This window comes from Rana temporaria, chromosome 4, assembly GCF_905171775.1.
Source record: "Rana temporaria chromosome 4, aRanTem1.1, whole genome shotgun sequence".
In the NCBI taxonomy this organism is placed as follows: domain Eukaryota; kingdom Metazoa; phylum Chordata; class Amphibia; order Anura; family Ranidae; genus Rana; species Rana temporaria.
In genome coordinates, this window is record NC_053492.1 from 234,978,822 (window position 1) to 234,998,209 (window position 19,388).

Here is a 19,388-nt window from a genome sequence, read left to right on the forward strand (position 1 = left end):
TTTGCATGGACACTCAAAAGCCTGCCATCCATGGATTCTGTCAGTGTTTTGATCTGTTCACCATCAACATTTCGTACAGCAGCAACCGCAGCCTCCCAGACACTGTTCAGAGAGGTGTACTGTTTTCCCTCCTTGTAAATCTCACATTTGATGATGGACCACAGGTTCTCAATGGGGTTCAGATCAGGTGAACAAGGAGGCCATGTCATTAGTTTTTCTTCTTTTATACCCTTTCTTGCCAGCCACGCTGTGGAGTACTTGGACGCGTGTGATGGAGCATTGTCCTGCATGAAAATCATGTTTTTCTTGAAGGATGCAGACTTCTTCCTGTACCACTGCTTGAAGAAGGTGTCTTCCAGAAACTGGCAGTAGGACTGGGAGTTGAGCTTGACTCCATCCTCAACCCGAAAAGGCCCCACAAGCTCATCTTTGATGATACCAGCCCAAACCAGTACTACACCTCCACCTTGCTGGCGTCTGAGTAGGACTGGAGCTCTCTGCCCTTTACCAATCCAGCCACAGGCCCATCCATCTGGCCCATCAAGACTCACTCTCATTTCAGCAGTCCATAAAACCTTAGAAAAATCATTCTTGAGATATTTCTTGGCCCAGTCTTGACGTTTCAGCTTGTGTGTCTTGTTCAGTGGTGGTCGTCGTCTTTCAGCCTTTCTTACCTTGGCCATGTCTCTGAGTATTGCACAACTTGTGCTTTTGGGCACTCCAGTGATGTTGCAGCTCTGAAATATGGCCAAACTGGTGGCAAGTGGCATCTTGGCAGCTGCACGCTTGACTTTTCTCAGTTCATGGGCAGTTATTTTGCGCCTTGGTTTTTCTAAAAGGTTATTGCGACCCTGTTGACTATTTTGAATGAAACGCTTGATTGTTCGATGATCACGCTTCAGAAGCTTTGCAATTTTAAGAGTGCTGCATCCCTCTGCAAGATATCCTGTCAAGTCCTTCTTTTGACCCATTTTGCCAAAGGAAAGGAAGTTGACTAATAATTCTGCACACCTGATATAGGGTGTTGATGTCATTAGACCACACACCTTCTCATTACAGAGATGTACATCACCTAATATGCTTAATTGGTAGTAGGCTTTCGAGCCTATACAGCTTGGAGTAAGACAACATGCATAAAGAGGATGATGTGGTCAAAATACTCATTTGCCTAATAATTCTGCACTCCCTGTATATATATATATGTGTATTTATATATATATATATATATATATATAAAAACACAGTTTGTCGTTAGAAACGGGGGATGAAACCAGAGTTAAAAATCCCCACAAATATTATCCAAAGAGAGTGCCAAACAAATGTTCAAGAGTTCAAAATGTTATAGTATTGGTTCATAGCAGAAATAAGCCAATTAATTTTGAGAGCCAAACAGTCTCCCCCATTTATAAGGATTTAGGAATGTTGTTTTTTATAGGGAGAAACCTCATTAGGTGCTTGAACTGAAATGGTTAGCTTTCCTTTTATAGGCAGGGGGAAATAAATAATATTTTCCATAATTTTTATTTGTAAAAAAAAAAATTTAAATTGCATTGCAACATTTTTTTTTAAATATATTAAGAAAAACAAAAAATATTTGGAACAAATGATCAGATAATTCTGGTCTTTTCCCTAAGTGAAGCCATGATCTCCTCCAGCCTCTCTTATGCACTGTATATATGTCTTCGCTCCAGTTTTGGCTGCAAATTACTCTGGAATGGTTTACTGATAATGATAAGGGTGGATCATGAGACACAGTGACAACACAGGAACACAACTGCAAGTCAGATAGTACCTGAAACAGGACATTAATAGCCAGATAACTAGGTAAACGTTTGTCTGTTTAAAAAGATTAGAAACAACTTTTTGAAGTATATTAAAATGTATTTAAAGCCCAATAATCCTGTCCTGTACATACTACCCACCTCCATACACTTCGAACTCCTATCCTGTACATACTACCCACCACCATATACTCTGCACTCCTCTCCTGCACATACTACCCATCTCCATACACTCTGCACTCCTCTCCTGTACATATTACCCACCTCCATATACGCCGCACTCCTGTCCTGTACATACTACCCACCAACATATACTCCTCTCCTGTACATACTACCCACCACCATACACTTCTTTGCACTCCTGTCCTGTACATACTGCCCACCACCATACACTCCTCTCCTTTACATACTACCCGCCACCATACACTTCGCACTTCTGTCCTGTACATACTACCCACCACCATATACTTCTCTCCTGCACATACTACCAACTACCATACACTCCGCACCCCTCTCCTATACTTTTTACCCTCTGCCAAACACTCTGCATTCCTCTCTTGCACATACTCGCTGCCTCTATATACTCTGCACTCCTCTCCTGCACATACTACCCACCTCCATACAATCCACACTCCTATCCTGCACATATAACCACTATCATATAATATGTATTCCTGCCTTGTACATATTAACCAACACTATACCCTCCACACTCAACTCCTGCATATACAAGACACCACTGCACCCTAATCACTCCTCTTATATACATACTACCCACTGTCATGCACTCCATACTCTTTTCCTACACACATCTTCATTCCCTCTGTGGTTAAGTGAATTTTCCACACACAAAGTACATAGTACAATGGCTTGTTGAATGCACAGCAAAAAAGGTTTCTCTGGAACTTTTTAGAAACATTGACAACTATGTCCTGTGTGACTCACAGTATATACACTTTATTGTACATTACATACTTCTGCACTAGGGTTGTCCCGATAACGATACTAGTATCGGTATCGGGACCGATACTGAGCATTTGCGCGAGTACTTGTACTCGCGCAAATGCTCCCGATGCTGCACCGATACTTTTTTCCTTCCTCCTGAGAGGGGGTGGAGAGCGGTCGGAGAGGGGGCGGAGAGCGGTCGGAGAGGAGACTGAGAGGGGGCGGAGAGGAGGCGGAGAGCAGAGCAGTCCTTGGGTATGCCGCTGCCACCGTCTAGTTGATCGGCGTTTAGGGAACATAACAGCTTTCATTTGAATAGCTGTGTGTTCCCCGCCGTGCCTGTCATATATAGCCCCTCCCCCTTGTCCGGGCACTTTGATAGACAGATCACCCATCCCAGGATTAGACGGGTGATCTGTCTATCAAAGTGCCCGGACAAGGGGGAGGGGCTATATATGACGATGCACGGCGGGGAACACACAGCTATTAAAATAAAAGCTGTTATGTTCCCTGAGCGCCGATCAACTAGACGGCGGGGGGGGGGAGACCTACACAAAGCTGCATTTTGGGACATGGCTGCATGGGGAGACACAAGGCTGCATTTGGGGAGACACAAGGCTGCATTTGGGGAGACACACGGCTGCATTTGGGGAGACACACGGCTGCACTTGGGGAGAGACACGGCTGCATTTGGGGAGAGACATGGCTGCACTGGGAGACACGGTGTCAGGGAAGGTTCCCCCTGCTGGTGTTACTGCCTGGTATTTGGCGTGCAGTACTGTGGCCCACCACCAGGTGTCTCCCGACAGTCTTGGACTGTCGGGGGAGTTCTTCCCTGGTGGTGTTATGTTATCCTTGGGCTGCAGTACTGGCGTCCACCAGCGGGGGATTTTTGGCAGTATGGAGCATACAGCCCTTCCTGCGTTCAGGTGTAACCTGAACGTAATTAGCAAGCATATATATACCCGGCGTGTGCAATCAGTCCTCGCCCTGGTATCTGTCTATTTACCTTGATCCTGAGCCTGTATCCTGACCCTGATTTTTGGACCCTGATTCTGATCCTTGATCCTGATCCCTGCCTGGACTTTCTTCCCTGTATCCTGATCCTTATCCCTGCCTGGACTTTCCTTCCTGATTCCTGCTTCCCTTGGATTCCTACCTCGCAGCCCGTCCATCCATCCGCTCCCTGATCCGCTGTGTTCCCATACTCACCCATCTGCTGACTTCCCCTGTGTATGACCTCGGCCTGGCTTTGTTTATGGATACAGCATCTCCCTTTGATTGTACATACTGTTTGCTGTTTATTGTGCACTGGTTGTCCCATATGTTTTGTTCACTTATTTGTAAATAAATACCTTTATTTCACTGCATACAGTCTTGGTCTCCTCTGTGTAGGCACACAGTACTGGTCTACTAAACTCTCCTGACACACGGCTGCGTTGGGATACACGGCTGCGTTGGGAGACACGGCTGCATTGGGAGACACGGCTGCATTGGGAGACACAGCTGCATTGGGAGACACAGCTGCATTGGGAGACACGGCTGCATTGGGAGACACGGCTGCATTGGGAGACACGACTGCATTGGGAGACATGACTGCATTGGGAGACACAAGGCTGCATTTGGGGACACAAGGCTGCATTTGGGGACACATGGCTGCATTTGGGGACACATGGCTTCATTTTGGGACACATGGCTGCATTTAAAAAAAAGTATCGGTGATCGGTATCGGTGAGTACATGAAAGAAAGTATCGGTACTTGGACTCGGTCCTAAAAAAGTGGTATCGGGACATCCCTATTCTGCACTATTTACACTATATTGTACAAATGTAAAGCTCCCCCACCTCCGGCGTTTGCATGAAAAGACATACAGTTGTGCTCATAAGTTTACATACCCTGGCAGAATTTATGATATCTTGGCCATTTTTCAGAGAATATGAATGATAACACAAAAACATTTCTTTCACTTATTGTTAGTGTTTGGTGAAGCCATGTATTATCATTCAACTGTGTTTACTCTTTTTAAATCATAATGACAATAGAAACTACCCAAATGACTGATCAAAAGTTCACATACCCCAGTTCTTAATACCATGTATTGCCCCCTTTAACATCAATGACAGCTTGAGTCGTTTGTGGTATTTGTGGATGAGGCTCTTTATCTTTTTAGATGGTAAAGCTGCCCATTCCTTTTGGCCAGTTCCTGTAAATTCTTGGGCTGTCTTGCATGAATTGCACATTTCAGATCTCCCCAGAGTGGCTCAATGATATTGAGGTCAGGAGACTGAGATGGCCACTCCAGTACCTTCACTTTATTCTGCTGTAGCCAATGACAGGTCGACTTGGCCTTGTGTTTTGGATTATTGTCATGTTGGAATGTCCAAGTACGTCCCATGTGCAGCTTCCTGGCTGATTAATGCAAATGTTCCTCCAGTATTTTTTGATAACATACTGCATTCATCTTGCCAACAATAAAAAAAAACAATCCTGTGCCTTTGTAGCTCACACATCACAAAAACATTAATGATCCACCTCCGTACCTTTCATCATAGGCCTTGACTCCTCTCCAAATATAGCCTTTACAATTGTGGCCAAAAAGCTACATTTTGGTCTCATCACTCTAAATGAGTTGTGCCAAAAGGTTTGAGGCTTGTCTCTGTGCTGTTTGGGATATTGTAAACAGTATACTTTTTGGCATTTGCGCAGTAATGGCTTTCTTCTTCTGAAGCCCACTTTTCTTCAAGTGCCTCCTTATTGTGCAACTTGAAACAGCCACACCACAGGTTTTCAGAGGGTCCTGTATTTTACCTGAAGGTATTTGTGGGTTTTTCTTTGCACCCTGGAAAATTTTCCTGGCAGAAACTTTAGTTGGTCTACCTGACCGTGGGTTGGTTTCAACACAACCCCTCATTCTCCACTTCTTGATTAGAGTTTGAACACTGCTGATTGCCATCCTTACTTCCTTGGATATCTTTTTTATATCCCTTTCCTGTTTTATACAGTTCAACTACCTTTTCCCGCAGATCCTTTGACAATTATTTTGCTTTCCCCATGACTCAGAATCCAGAAACATCAGTGCAGTACTGGATGAAAGATCCAAGGGTCTGTCAGGAGTCTAGAAACGCATTGACTTTTTACAAACACACTCATTACAAACAAACAGATTACAGGTGAGGATGGTTACCTTTAATAGCCATTCAAACCCCTTTGTTTCAACTTCTGTGCATGTTATCAGACTACCAGGTTATGTAAACTTTTGATCAGGGTCATTTGGGTTGTTTATGTTGCCATTATGATTTAAAAAGATCAAACACAGTTGGTTGATAATAAATGGCTTCAGCCAAACACTAGCCATTAGTAAAAGAAAAGCTTTTGTGCTATCATTCATATTCATAATGGTCAAGAAATCCTAAATTCTGCAGGGTATGTAAACTTATGAGCACAACTGTACATAAATTGTGCACCCATATGTTAATGGTGTCCACGCCACACATACAATTAATAAGCCTGTCATGTTAGGTTTACTTTGTGTAACATCATCTTTTATATTTTGCCAAACAGTTGGATATTATAATGTGTTTTTATGAAGTGTATTTTTGAAAAACCACTGCACAAATACTGTTAGATAAAAAATGACCACTCCCACCATTTTAATTTCTAGGGCCTCTGCTTAAAAATATATAATGTTTGGGGGTTCTGAGTAATTTTCTAGCAAAAATGTTATTTAGCAAAGTTATTATCTTGCACTGATCTTATAAAATGACTCTGCAACAGGAGGTCCTGTACCTGCAGGATCTTCAGGTAAATACAATAACAAAACTATTTCCTTATGAAAACTGTACACAGTGATGCCAAACATACTAAAAAAAGGCTTAAGCCCTGTACACACGATCAGTTTGTCTGATGAAAACGGACCGATGGACCGTGTGTGGCCCCCATCGGTTTGTTTTCCATCGGTGAAAAAAAAAGAACATGTTTTAAAATTTTCCTATGGATAAAAAAATGATAGAAAAAAACGATCGTCTGTGTGGATGTCCATCGGTCAAAAATCCATGCATGCTCAGAATCAAGTCAACGTATGCTCGGAAGCATTGAACTTAATTTTTCTCAGCACGTTGTAGTGTTTTACGTCACCGCGTTGGACACGGTCGGATTTTTGACCGATGGTGTGTAGGCAAGACTAATGAAAGTCCACTTCATCGGATATCCGACGAAAAAATCCATCGGATTAGATTCCATCAGATATCCAATGATGTGGTGCTGTCCAAAGCTGTTCCGATACTGGGAGGGAGTGATTAATCTTCTGAGAGATACATTCGGAATACCTCTGGAAGCGGAGGCCACACTGTGTGTATTGGGATATAGGAAGGAACGGGAGGAGAAGAAGACCACTACAGTTGTAATATTGAGATGCCTGTTCCAAGCCAGAAAATTAATAGCCACAAGATGGCAGGCAATAACACCCCCGGCAATAAGAGAATGGATCAGGGTAGTAAACGAGACGGTTTGTAAAGAAAGAGCAGTCTATATAAAAAGAGGCAATCTTAAGGATTTTGAGGAGATGTGGAAGCCAGGGTGCTCCTCTCTAGAGGGTAAGAATTATAGTTAGGGTGGGGAATAATTAAAAAATAGTAAAGGCACATGCGGGCCAATCAAGAAAAACTATGGTTAAAGTAGCCCTGAAACCTCACCGGGGGAGGGGAGACAACGGACCGAGGGATTAGCCCTACAAAACTTATGGTGAAGATATTAACTACTTGCCGACCAGCCGCCGTCATTCTACGGCGGCAGGTCGGCTTTCCTGGGCGAGAGCACGTCATACTACGTCGGCTCTTAGAGCGGCCACTAGGGGCTCGCCCCCGACTCCCGAGCGTATGCCCGGCGGGCGTGATCGCCGCCGGGAAAATCGCGATTGCTCGTTACAGAGCGGGGACCGGGAGCTGTGTGTGTAAACACACAGCTCTCGGTCCTGTCAGCAGGGGAAATGCTGATCTTCTGTTTATACAATGTATGAACAGAGGATCAGTGTTTCCCCTAGTGAGGCCACCCCCCCACAGTAAGAACACACCCAGGGAACATACTTAACCCCTTCCCCGCCCCCTAGTGTTAACCCCTTCACTGCCAGTGGCATTTTTATAGTAATCCAATGCATTTTTATAGCACTGATCGCTATAAAAATGCCACTGGTCCCAAAAATGTGTCAAAAGTGTCCAAAGTGTCCGCCATAATGTCGCAGTACCGAAAAAAAATCGCTGATCGCCGCCATTACTAGTAAAAAAAATATATTAATAAAAATGACATAAAAATACCCCCTATTTTGTAAACGCTATAACTTTTGCGCAAACCAATCAATAAACGCTTATTGCGATTTTTTTTACGAAAAATACGTAGAAGAATACGTATCGGCCTAAACTGAGGAAAAAAAAAGGTTTTTTATATATTTTTGGGGGATATTTATTACAGCAAAAAGTAAAAAATATTAATTTTTTTCAAAATTGTCGCTCTATTTTTGTTTATAGCGCAAAAAATAAAAACCGCAGAGGTGATCAAATACCACCAAAAGAAAGCTCTATTTGTGGGAAAAAAAGGACGCCAATTTTGTTTGGGAGCCACGTCGCACGACCGCGCAATTGTCAGTTAAAGTGACGCAGTCCCGAATCGCAAAAAGTGCTCTGGTCTTTGACCAGCAATATTGTCCGGGGGGTAAGTGGTTAAAGGAGTGGTGATTACACTGTAAAGAGGTAAAAGACTAGATTTCCTGGTCAGCAAATGTGAAATGTGATTTGGGTATTTTTTTCTATTTTTTGTATTTTTTTTTTTCCTCTTTTTTTTCTCTCTCTTCCCTTTTACTAGCAAGTCAGCTAATGAGACCTCACTTTTCATACTCTCTGTATTTTGTACTAAGATTATGATGTATATAAGGAATAATTTTTGTTCCTGATTTTAATGAATGCATTGTTAAATAACTGAATGTGAAAAAGAAAAAAGATAAATAAAGAATGAATATTTAAAAAAAAAGGAGAAGGAAAAAAGAAAGAAAAAAAAAAAAAGATATCCGATCGTGTGTACAGGGCTTAAGGGTTTAAATATACTTTTTTATTTTTTATTTTGTGATTTAGGTAATATCTACCTAAATGGTCAGAAAAAATAACTGCCTGAGTTGTTCCATACTAACCAATCAGATGAGTTTCAGACAATATAATGAATGTAGTTTATTATGCCATCAGAGAATAACCTTCATAATGCTGACAGATAAAATTCAAATACTCTTACAAAATATAAGCCCTTAAATTTCCAGCTAGCTTAACTTTTAAGTAGTAGTTGGTTTAAAAATAGAAAGAATTGCACTTACCTACTCTTTCATGTCTTTTTTATGTACCCCTATAAACCTACTGCCCTGCCTGTAAGTATATTGAAATGATCATTTCATTAAATGTTATTAAACTATTTGGGTATTAAGCAGTTTTATATACAGTATGCTACCAACATTTTAGACTTGTTTAGAAGTTGTATACTTATAGCATTACTGTTAGACTTGGCTTGCTATATGTTATATGCAATGAGCAATGAACAATATATTTCTGTGGCGTTTATGTCATTTTAGAAAGCAAATAAAAAAAGCCTTAAAATGCAATTTTGTTTTCAGAATATGATAGAAATAAATTTAGCTTTAAACCTAAACAACCATAAATATACTGTACTTCCAATCACATTGGTCCCATTTAAAAGAACTCTGCCAAACTTTGGCAAGCTATTTGCCCCAAAGGTACATAACACACCTACTTTAGTATTTATGAAGCCAATTATTTCAGAATCAACTATGGTAGGTAAAACAGGAAGACAATAAGTAAAAGCTAATCTGGGGAATTTTTGGTATTTTTGCATGCCAAAAATATCTGGAACATTCTATGCACCATCTTAAAATCTAAAGTTTAACTTCAATGATTCTTACTTGGCCACAGATAACTCATTCCCAGCACTTTTGAGTGTATTCCAACAAATGGCCTGCTCCTGGATAGACTTTAGTGTTTCTCATCTTTCCAGACACTTACAAAGGATTTTATAGTTATGTATACCTTTTCCATTTTTCTCAGTCCAGGTTCAGCTATTTTCATATTCAGTTTTTAACTTTCTGGAGAGCACTGTGTGCACAAACAAGTTCCATTACTGGTAATAGTGAACATAAATCGCTTAGTACAGGATATGAATTTTATACAATATTTATTTTACTCTGGAAACTAGATTTACTATAATTTCATTATGTTTGCCAGAAAATTATATATTTCACTTCTAGTAATGTGCAAAAAAGAATGTTTGGATAAAACATTACTTTCCAAGGTTAATGATCTTATGTCAGCCATACAGAAGCTCTCTCAACATACAGGCTATAGGAAATATATGTAAAATCATGGCTAGAGCAAATGTTTCTGGTATAGTACCTATAAAAAAACGTGTTGTAGCCATAATTAAATGTAGCCCATGTCTGGTTTTGATTATTTAAGTGGTTTTCTGTTCTTAATCAGAAGATAGAAAACAGTCCACTGGTATGTGCTATTTGTGCATCTACAAGGCTAAAGCAATGTTTTGTTGAAACAAGTGTAGCGCCTGGTTACTTTACAGTACCGGTGCTAGTTAAATTTACAGAGAGATCAGAGTGTAGTTAAACTCTGATCCAAATTGTTATGTGTTAAACAGGGTCTCTGTTTCAGCTTGGCTGTGCTGTGGGCTTATTCTGCTGTGCTGGGGTGTTCTTTCAACCCCGGTGCTGCAGGTGGCAGCAGTGGAGCCAAAGTTTGGGTTCTCTTTCCCAGCAGCCAATCAGGAGGGTTTGACCTTGCTGTGCATGCTGGGGAGGGGTATTTATTGGGCAGACGCCATTGGTTCTGGGTCTTCTTTGAGTGTGGCACCCACCTTTAGGGTGACTACATCACGGTGCCCCGGCGTTATGGCCTACCTGGCCGGGGCGTGCGTGCAACGCGGTGTTCCTGGTTTCGGGACCACAATGGCCTGGAGCATCTGAACAGCGACAGGGACCCAGTGAGCGACTGAAGTTCCCACCTTTGAGGATCCCAAGCTGTATTGCAATACGCATCTTTCACCCCTTTCACCCCATGTATACATTGCCCAAATATACAACAATAGTATCTTTTTCCTGAAGGTTATGCTAGGCATCCATCTTGTATTTTGTCAGCCATTTTCATATTCATGTACAGTTAGAGTTTCCCTTTAGTTTCACACAAGTTACACCAGCTTGTAGAAGTCAGAATATTTATCAATATTGTACCTCATACATCAATGTTCTCATACGCCTTGTTATCTGTAGTCTGCCTTTAACAGTCTGTATTGCCGGAGAACAATATAACAAAAAAGACTGCTTCTTTAGACCAGTTCTCACTGCCTTATGAAAATCGTATGTACTGCGCATGCCTTTGTTAACCATTTATCGTCTGTATACAATTTAATATAAAATGCAAGATCAAGAATCGAAATACAGCCATTTTCCTTTGAACCTTGCGTGTGTTTCTTGTTCAATGGGAATTGACTTTTAGGCCTCGTACACACGACCGAGTAACTCGTCGGGCGAGACACGAGGAACTCGACAAGCTTGCTTTGCGTACACACTGTCAAGACAAAATCTCCTCGTTCTCAAATGCGGTGATGTACAACACATACAATGGCAGGGGAAGTTTGATTCCACTGGCACAACCCTTGGGGCTGCTTTTGCTAATCTCATGTTACTGCGTGTTAAGTAAAAGTTTGGTCGGAGACGATTTTGCACTTTTCAGTCTGTTACAGCGTGAAAAATGTGTTATCTCCATTACAAATGCTACTTTTACTCCCGTCTCATACTTTATTCTGAGCATGCAAGGGTTTCTTAGCATACACACCATTGTGTTTCTCGTCGAAGGAATACGACAAGGAAATTGAGACTCCCGTCGAGGAAAAAGAGAACTCGTTCTCTTTTTTTCTCGTTGAGTTCCTCGGCGGTTTCCTCAATGAAAAACGACTAGCAGGATTTATCGTAACATTTCCCCATTGTATTCTAACACAGCATGTGAAAACATTATTCCAGTGGCATTTGTATGAAAGATGTTCCCTCAAGAAAACTGAAGTTTACTCCTAAAAACAACAAACATGTTTATGTAAGTCTGAAAAATCACAGAACCTATAACACGCAGCTTCACCTAACCCATTTCCTCCTAGACAAGGCAGTCACGGACATACCACCTTATCAGCCTAGGGCCACAGTTTATAAAAGCAGGAAGTGTCACTGATATCATAATGTCACTGGACTATTGAAGACCCACCGCCACCACAGGGAGAAAAGCAAAAAGACCCAAGGATGTAAAGTGACCTACCATAAGACATCTACATTTATGGAATGTTGGATTTTTTTTTAGATATGTGCAAGTCTGGGGGGCGGGGGGTTGGGGGGTTTTGGAGAGAGGGAGGGGAGGCCTTTTTTTTAGGATCTGCTTTAACGTGTTTTCCTACATGTGCTCTTTTTCTTCTGTCATTTACAGAATTGCAGAATGCCCATGCTTTTCATATCATTGCATGTCTGGTTTCTTGAAACATTGTAGCAGCTTTTCAATTTACATATTGTATGTATAATGCATTTCCCTGTGTTGCTAGGATTTATTTTTTAAACTCTTAGGATACATGCTGAGAGACATCATTTACGTCTCTCTTTATTCCCTATTGAACCTTTTTTTTGTCATGCTTCTAAAGAAAGCGTAATGGCAGCACAGACATTTTATTTTGTTTGCTATGCTGTCCACATTAACAGCAGGAAGGCTTTAATATACAGCAGGACACACATGTCTATAGTGAAACTATAGACAAAACTTTTTTTTTTTTTGGATAGAGCAGAGAAGAAAAAAAGCTACTGTCAGTTTATATTGCTATCTGTGTCCCTTAAATTGTATATTTAAAATTGATATGTAGAGCACCAGGTAAACCTAATGGTTAAATGAGATAATGGGTTGATTACACCTGATTGACATCCAGGTTAATTATGGATAGCTCTGAATTTCCCTTTTTATAGGAGGTAAAGATCAATAGCCCCCCAGTTCTGACGAAGTTCCTAGTTCTAAAGGAACGAAACATGTAAACTCTTGGGGTACAGGGACCCCCCAATGCACATTTTGAACCTCAGTGCTTTTCTTTCTTTTGGAGCTCGGTAACATGGTTACCTTGAGCCATTAAGCAGCTTAAGGAAAAGTATCACATGGAGACATGAACAGTGCAATCTGAACATAACTTGCACGCTCAAATTGGAGAGACTGACCCCATGGAGACCTAATACATTCTTTATTCTCAACTTTGGAGATTGGTATTTGCCTAACATCATTGAAGACACTGTATAATCGCAGTTTTATACTGGACATTACTATATCATTCACCTATCATTACTGCACTGATGAGGAGTGCTTCAGGCTCTGTGTGCTACACATGGATGGATGGCTCGGCTGCAAATCTCTCTGGCAGCACGTGAGTACAGATTTGATGTGGTAGCTACAACTCTGAGCTACACATAACAGCCCAACAGTGAGTACAACTTCAACCGTTTATTTTCTGTGGAATGCTGATCAATTATCTGCTCACCAACAGTGTATATATCAACACATCCAATATTCATGTAAGCCTAATTGCCACTAGCAGTTCAACAAGATTTCAATATCTGATGGACATATCTACTTGATATATTAGAATGGACACTACCCATAAGTAATGGGAACCCGTCAATTAATTGTGGCTACATTGTTGCATAGTCCTCTCAAGTGCAGCATAGGTGAACTCTGATACTTAATGATCACTACTACAGTGTCTCAAATATATAGTTTTGTTGAATGCCTCCTTATCAGTTACTATCTGATGGAAATTGAATAACTGTTTACGCCAGACGCGGCGACCCATCTGAAGAGCAGAGACACATATATATATATATATATATATATATATATATATATATATATATATATATATATATATATATATATATACCACTTTTTTTCTCCAGCCTAGTAGAATTGTCTGCGGTCCCTGGGACTATATCTCTCTCATCTGATTTATCACTTGCCATTTATCTCCAATTGAGCAGTATTACTATACCACTATATAGTGGATCCCTCTCATGTCCCCATTTTTGAGCTTTTCTTTTTTGCAACTTTTCCCACTTAGACGGTGGTACTTTCACCTGTAGTTACAGGGAACCACTGCATGGTGTGGAAATCTTTAGGATTATTGATAGCAGTGGGGGTTTTATATGTGCTTGGGGTGGGGGGTCTCTTTGTGTTGTGTGGAGGGTGAATGGGTGAGTGATGGACTAAGATCTCCTTATTGGATGATCAAGCTCCAGTTTTCAATTTGTCACTGATTTTTGCCGTCTCGCTTTTGTGAGTGTATTCTCAGGTCACTTCTAGGGTACTATACCATTATTGGTTACCTGTGTGTTTTTAATGCCTTTTATGCTCTATTTTCTGATATTTAATAAAACGTAGTAATAACTCTTAAGGGTGTGCAGCAGTCATTTTTCTTTTTTTGTTTTTTTCTCTCTTGGTACATTATATTTTTGATTGCACCCCCCGACAATATCGGTGAGTACTACATATTTGATAAATAGGTGGGATTCCCATATCCTTCTCTCCTTTGTCTATCTGTGTCCCTGGGAGATTCACCCTCTCTCTTTATTCTGTTTTCTATTATCTTCAAAAGTGAAAGTAAAAGAAAATCCCAAATTTTGGATTGATATCAGAACAGTAATAAAGGTGGAATCTTCCAATGAGGATTCTAGTTCTGGTGACATTTTGGAGGGATGTTCTCTCACTTCCTGTCCCCAAATCTCCCCTATGGAACACAGATGGCAAAAAAAAAAAACAGACAGTGGAGAACCCTCTCTTGGCTTTAAGCTGTTAATATGGTCCACCAAAAATGCAACCGTGTTGCAATTTATAAATAATACTGACAATTAGAATCCAAAGGGTGATAAAAAACTGTTGCCATGAAATTATTAGATGTGGTAATACAGTTTTTTTAAGTTAACCACATCCCATCCAGCCACTGCATATGTACGGCTGGGTGGGCGCTTCCTCCTTCTGAGTGGACGTTCAGGAACGTCCCTCAGAAGGAGGGGGATCGCGTGCGCGCATGCCTGCGCAGCGGCTCATTCTCTGATTGGCAGGAATGCTCAGTGATTGGCCCTCCTGATCACATGACTGCTGTGTCCAATCACAGCTGATATGTAATGTAAATAGAAAGCTGGTTGCTAAGTGATCAGCTCTTCTCTCCTCACACGGAAGTTGTCAGTGAGGAGAGGAGAGCGGATCTCTGCAGCTGGCCGGTGATCAGTGAATATGAGCTGTTTTTTTACAGCTTTTTACACACTGATCACCAGCCTAGTGTCCACACACAGTGTAAACACACAGTGTAAACACACAAAGTCCCAAAAATAGTGTCCCCAAAACATGTCCCCACACAGTAAAATCATCTGTCTCCCCCATATTTTACAGTAAAATCATATGTCCCAATGATCATCTACACACATATGTCCGTGATCACCTGCACACACACATCTGTAAATGATCATCTGCGTACATCTATCCGTGATCACACAAACTAATTATTATACACTTAACAGGATTTTTTTTTACCAAAGACATGTAGCATAATACATTTTGGCTTAAATTTATGACAAAATTAGATTTTATTGGATTTCTTTTAAAATAGAAAGAAGAAAATATTGTTTTTTTTTTTCCATATTTTCGCTTATATCGCAAAAAATAAAAAATGTAGCTGTGGATAAATACCACAAAAAGAAAGCACTATTTGTATTTGTGTGAACCAAATGATTTGGGTACAGCGTTACATGACCGCGCAATTGTAATTGAATATGCGAGAGTCCTAAAAGCTAAAAAAAAATCTGGGAAGGAAGGGAGTGAACGCGCCCAATATTGAAGTGGTCAAAGAAGACAGTGGGTGTAATGCCAGGCTTCTGCAGACTGTCACTGTAGCTGTATTTTCACAAAATGTACAATGTATAACTAGACCTAACAGAACATTTTACCTTTACATGTAGTCTTAAAGGAACACTAAAGGTTCGTTTTTTATTAGATCAATTGATTGCTGTAAGCTAGAGCATTTAAATATCACTTACCTCGTTTTTCCCTTTGGCCTCCAAAATACAGTAATCCAGGTTTGAAAATGCCATTTCCTGTCACTCCTCTTCTTGCTTTCCACCAGCATCTGAGCCCTTTTGCATGGTGGAAAGCAGAATGTTCTCACCCCCTCCCTATGACTACAGCCCTGCGTGAAGATGCTCTCTTTTCCCTCACAGGCATGGAGGCTAAGCCTAATGGGAACTGTAGTTCCCATTAGGCCGTGATGTAGCAAGAATGAATGCGCACCGCAAACCAGGAAGTCAGTGAGAATAAGGATTCAGGAGTGCTGGTGGTGAATAAAACGGCTTGATTTCAACACGTATCAAACTAGCTATAATGCAAAACATGACTTTTTACTTTATCAGCTACTGTCAGACTTTAATTTAGGAGGAAAATATTTCTTTAAGGCAAAACAGGATAAATGAAATAAAGCATAAATAAAATAGAAGCAACCCTCCTTGCGGTGGGGTGGGGGTTTACTTTTGTAATCATGTGATCAGTTCCAATGTTGTGATATGAAAAATTGCATCTCCAGAATCAATTTAGTCATAGAAATGTCTTCAAAAATATTTCACCATAAAGAACTTTTTTGCAAGGGATGCCTGCAATGTGACATAAGGTTCTATGCAGACATCTGTGAAAAGCTCTGTTCCAAAATTAAAAAAATTCTGGAAGTTTCTAAAAGGTCAGGTGACCAGAAGAACCTATAGGAAGACAGAAGAATTTTAACGATCGTCAGACCAACGGCAGCACTTCAAGAAGAAGCATCCCCTCCCCCCTTCCATAGGTCCTTGTTATGTGGCTGGTCCCTTCTGCTGTACTGAGTACGAAGCACTAAGTCATGTTTTGCTTGGGGATCAAAAACGTATTTTATTCGTTAAACTGCAACTTAATTTATAACATTTGTATCGTGTTTTTTTCTGGATTTTTGGTTGATATTCTGGGGCAGATCCTCGTACAATTGCATGGGCGCAGCGTATGTGAGATACGCTACGCCGCTGTAACTTACTTTTGCAAGCTTTGAATCCACAAAGAATTTGCGCCGTAAGTTACGACGGCGTAGTGTATCTCTCACGGCGTAACGGCGCGTAATTCAAATCGGCGAGTAGGGGGCGTGTTTCATTTAAATGAAGCGCGTCCCCGCGCCGAACGAACTGCGCATGCCCCATCCCTAAATTTCCCGCCCTGCATTGCGCTAAATGACGTCGCAAGGACGTCATTGTTTTGACGTGGACGTAAATTATGTCCAGCCCCATTCACGAACGACTTACGCAAACAAAATAAAATATTTTCAAATTCAACGCGGGAACGACGGCCATACTTAACATTGCGTACGCCACCAAATAACAGCTTTAACTATACGCCGAAAAAAGCCGAACGGAAACGACCTAAAAGAATGCGACGGCCGCTCGTACGTTCGTGGATCGTCGGAAATAGCTAATTTGCATACTCGACACGGAATACGACGGGAACGTCACCCAGCGGATGCCGAAGAATTGCATCTAAGATCCGAAGGCGTACGAAGACGTACGCCTGTCGGATCTAACCCAGATACCGTCGTATATTGTTTTGAGGATTCAAAACAATAATACGATGTGGGAAATTTGAAAGTACGCCGGCGTATCAGTAGATACGCCGGCGTACTTTCTTTGTGGATCTGCCCCTCTGTCTTTATCATTTAAAATACACCTATGATAATAATTATAGACCCTTCATTTCTAAGTGGGAAAACTTACAAATCTGCAGGGGATCAAATAATTATTTTCCCCACTGTACTATGAAACATCCAGCTGGGCATGGAACACGTTTCTTTACAGGTAATGTAAGTCCCTGGTGCTGTATAGCAAAAAAAACAAAAACAAAAAAAAAAAGTTTAGCTAAACGTAAGCTTTAACTTTAACAGTAAGGTTTTTTCTTGCATTAGGTTTCAGGTGCCAACATTTGTACCAGATCTATAAGATTTTTATCAGTTAGCAGGGTGCTGAGCCCCCCACCATGCAGAACTGCCAGGTAAAGCATTTTTGCTACTCTTACTAATTGCTTACATCCTGAAATGTATTGCTGCACCTCATTGGGGCTCATTTCTATCACCTGGTAAAAAAAAAACGTTTATCATTTGTACCAACACTGTTACTACCACCTAACAATATGCCCAGACTTTGCCTTAAACCAAAAGGCAATTATCTGTTTTAGCAAGCTTCCACTATTTAATCTATCCATCCATCACTTTATCTTAAAGATTTTAACCTTTACTTAACACCTCAACCTTTAACACATGTAATTGTGCTTAATGTTAATTATATGTTCATCTAAACCAGCTTCTTATTTAGGTTTAGTAGCTTTTAAAGGCACCTGATAATTAATAATTTTTTCATAAGCACACTGAATGGAGCGATTGTTCAAAGCTGGAGAAACTCATAGCTTCACTGTTGCAGAATGTCATTTTTACAACTTTTACTAAAAATGGTTTAATAGCTCTCTGTAGGTCAATGGAACTATGCAGTGTTACAGCTATCTATTTCCAATTACATTACAGTGTATGTACAGTATTTTGCAGATCATTCAATAGTTCCTAAACTGAGTTTATAATCAGTTTTTTGTTGTTAGTTAAAATGTAAAAAAAAAATCTTCTTCTTCTTATTATTATTATACAGGTTTTATATAGCGCCAACAGTTTGCGCCACGCTTAACAAAATAAGGGCAGACATTACAGTTACATTACAATTTAGTACAAGAGGAATCAGAGGGCCCTGCTCATTAGAGATTATAATCAAGGAGGGAGGGTCAATTGATACAAAATGTAATAGCTGTGGGGGATGAGCTGATGGAAAAAGTAAAACATAGGCCCAGATTCAGGTAGAATTGCCCCTTTTTTACGGAGGCGCAGGGCAGTGTTTTTGCCCTGCACCCCCGCAAATTTCCTGCGCTACCCGCGATTCACGGAGCAGTAGCTCCGTAAATTGCGTGTGCGCTGTGTAAACTTGCCCTGCGTAAGGGCGCCTAATGTAAATGATCCCGTAGGGGGCGGGAATCATTTAAATTAGGCGCGCTCCCGCGCCGAGCGTAGAGCGCATGCTCCGTCGGGAAACTTTCCCGACGTGCATTGCGGCAAATGACGTCGCAAGGACGTCATTTGCTTCCAAGTGAATGTGAATGGCGTCCAGCGCCCTTCATGAATCACTTGCACAAACGACGTGAAATTCAAATTTCGCGACGCGGGAACGACGGGTATACTTTAGCATTGGCTGCCCCTACTATTAGAAGGGGCAGCCTTACGCTAAACACGCCGTACGGAAACGACGTAACTTGCGTACGCAGGGCTCGCGCAACATTGTGAATCGGTGTTAGTATGCAATTTGCATACTATACACTGAGCACAATGGGAGCGCCCCCTAGCGGCCATCGCAAGAATGCAGCCTAAGATATGCGTGGCATAAGAGCCTTATGCCACGCAGATTTTAGGCTGCAGTCGGCGTTACGATGTTCCTGAATCAGGAGCAT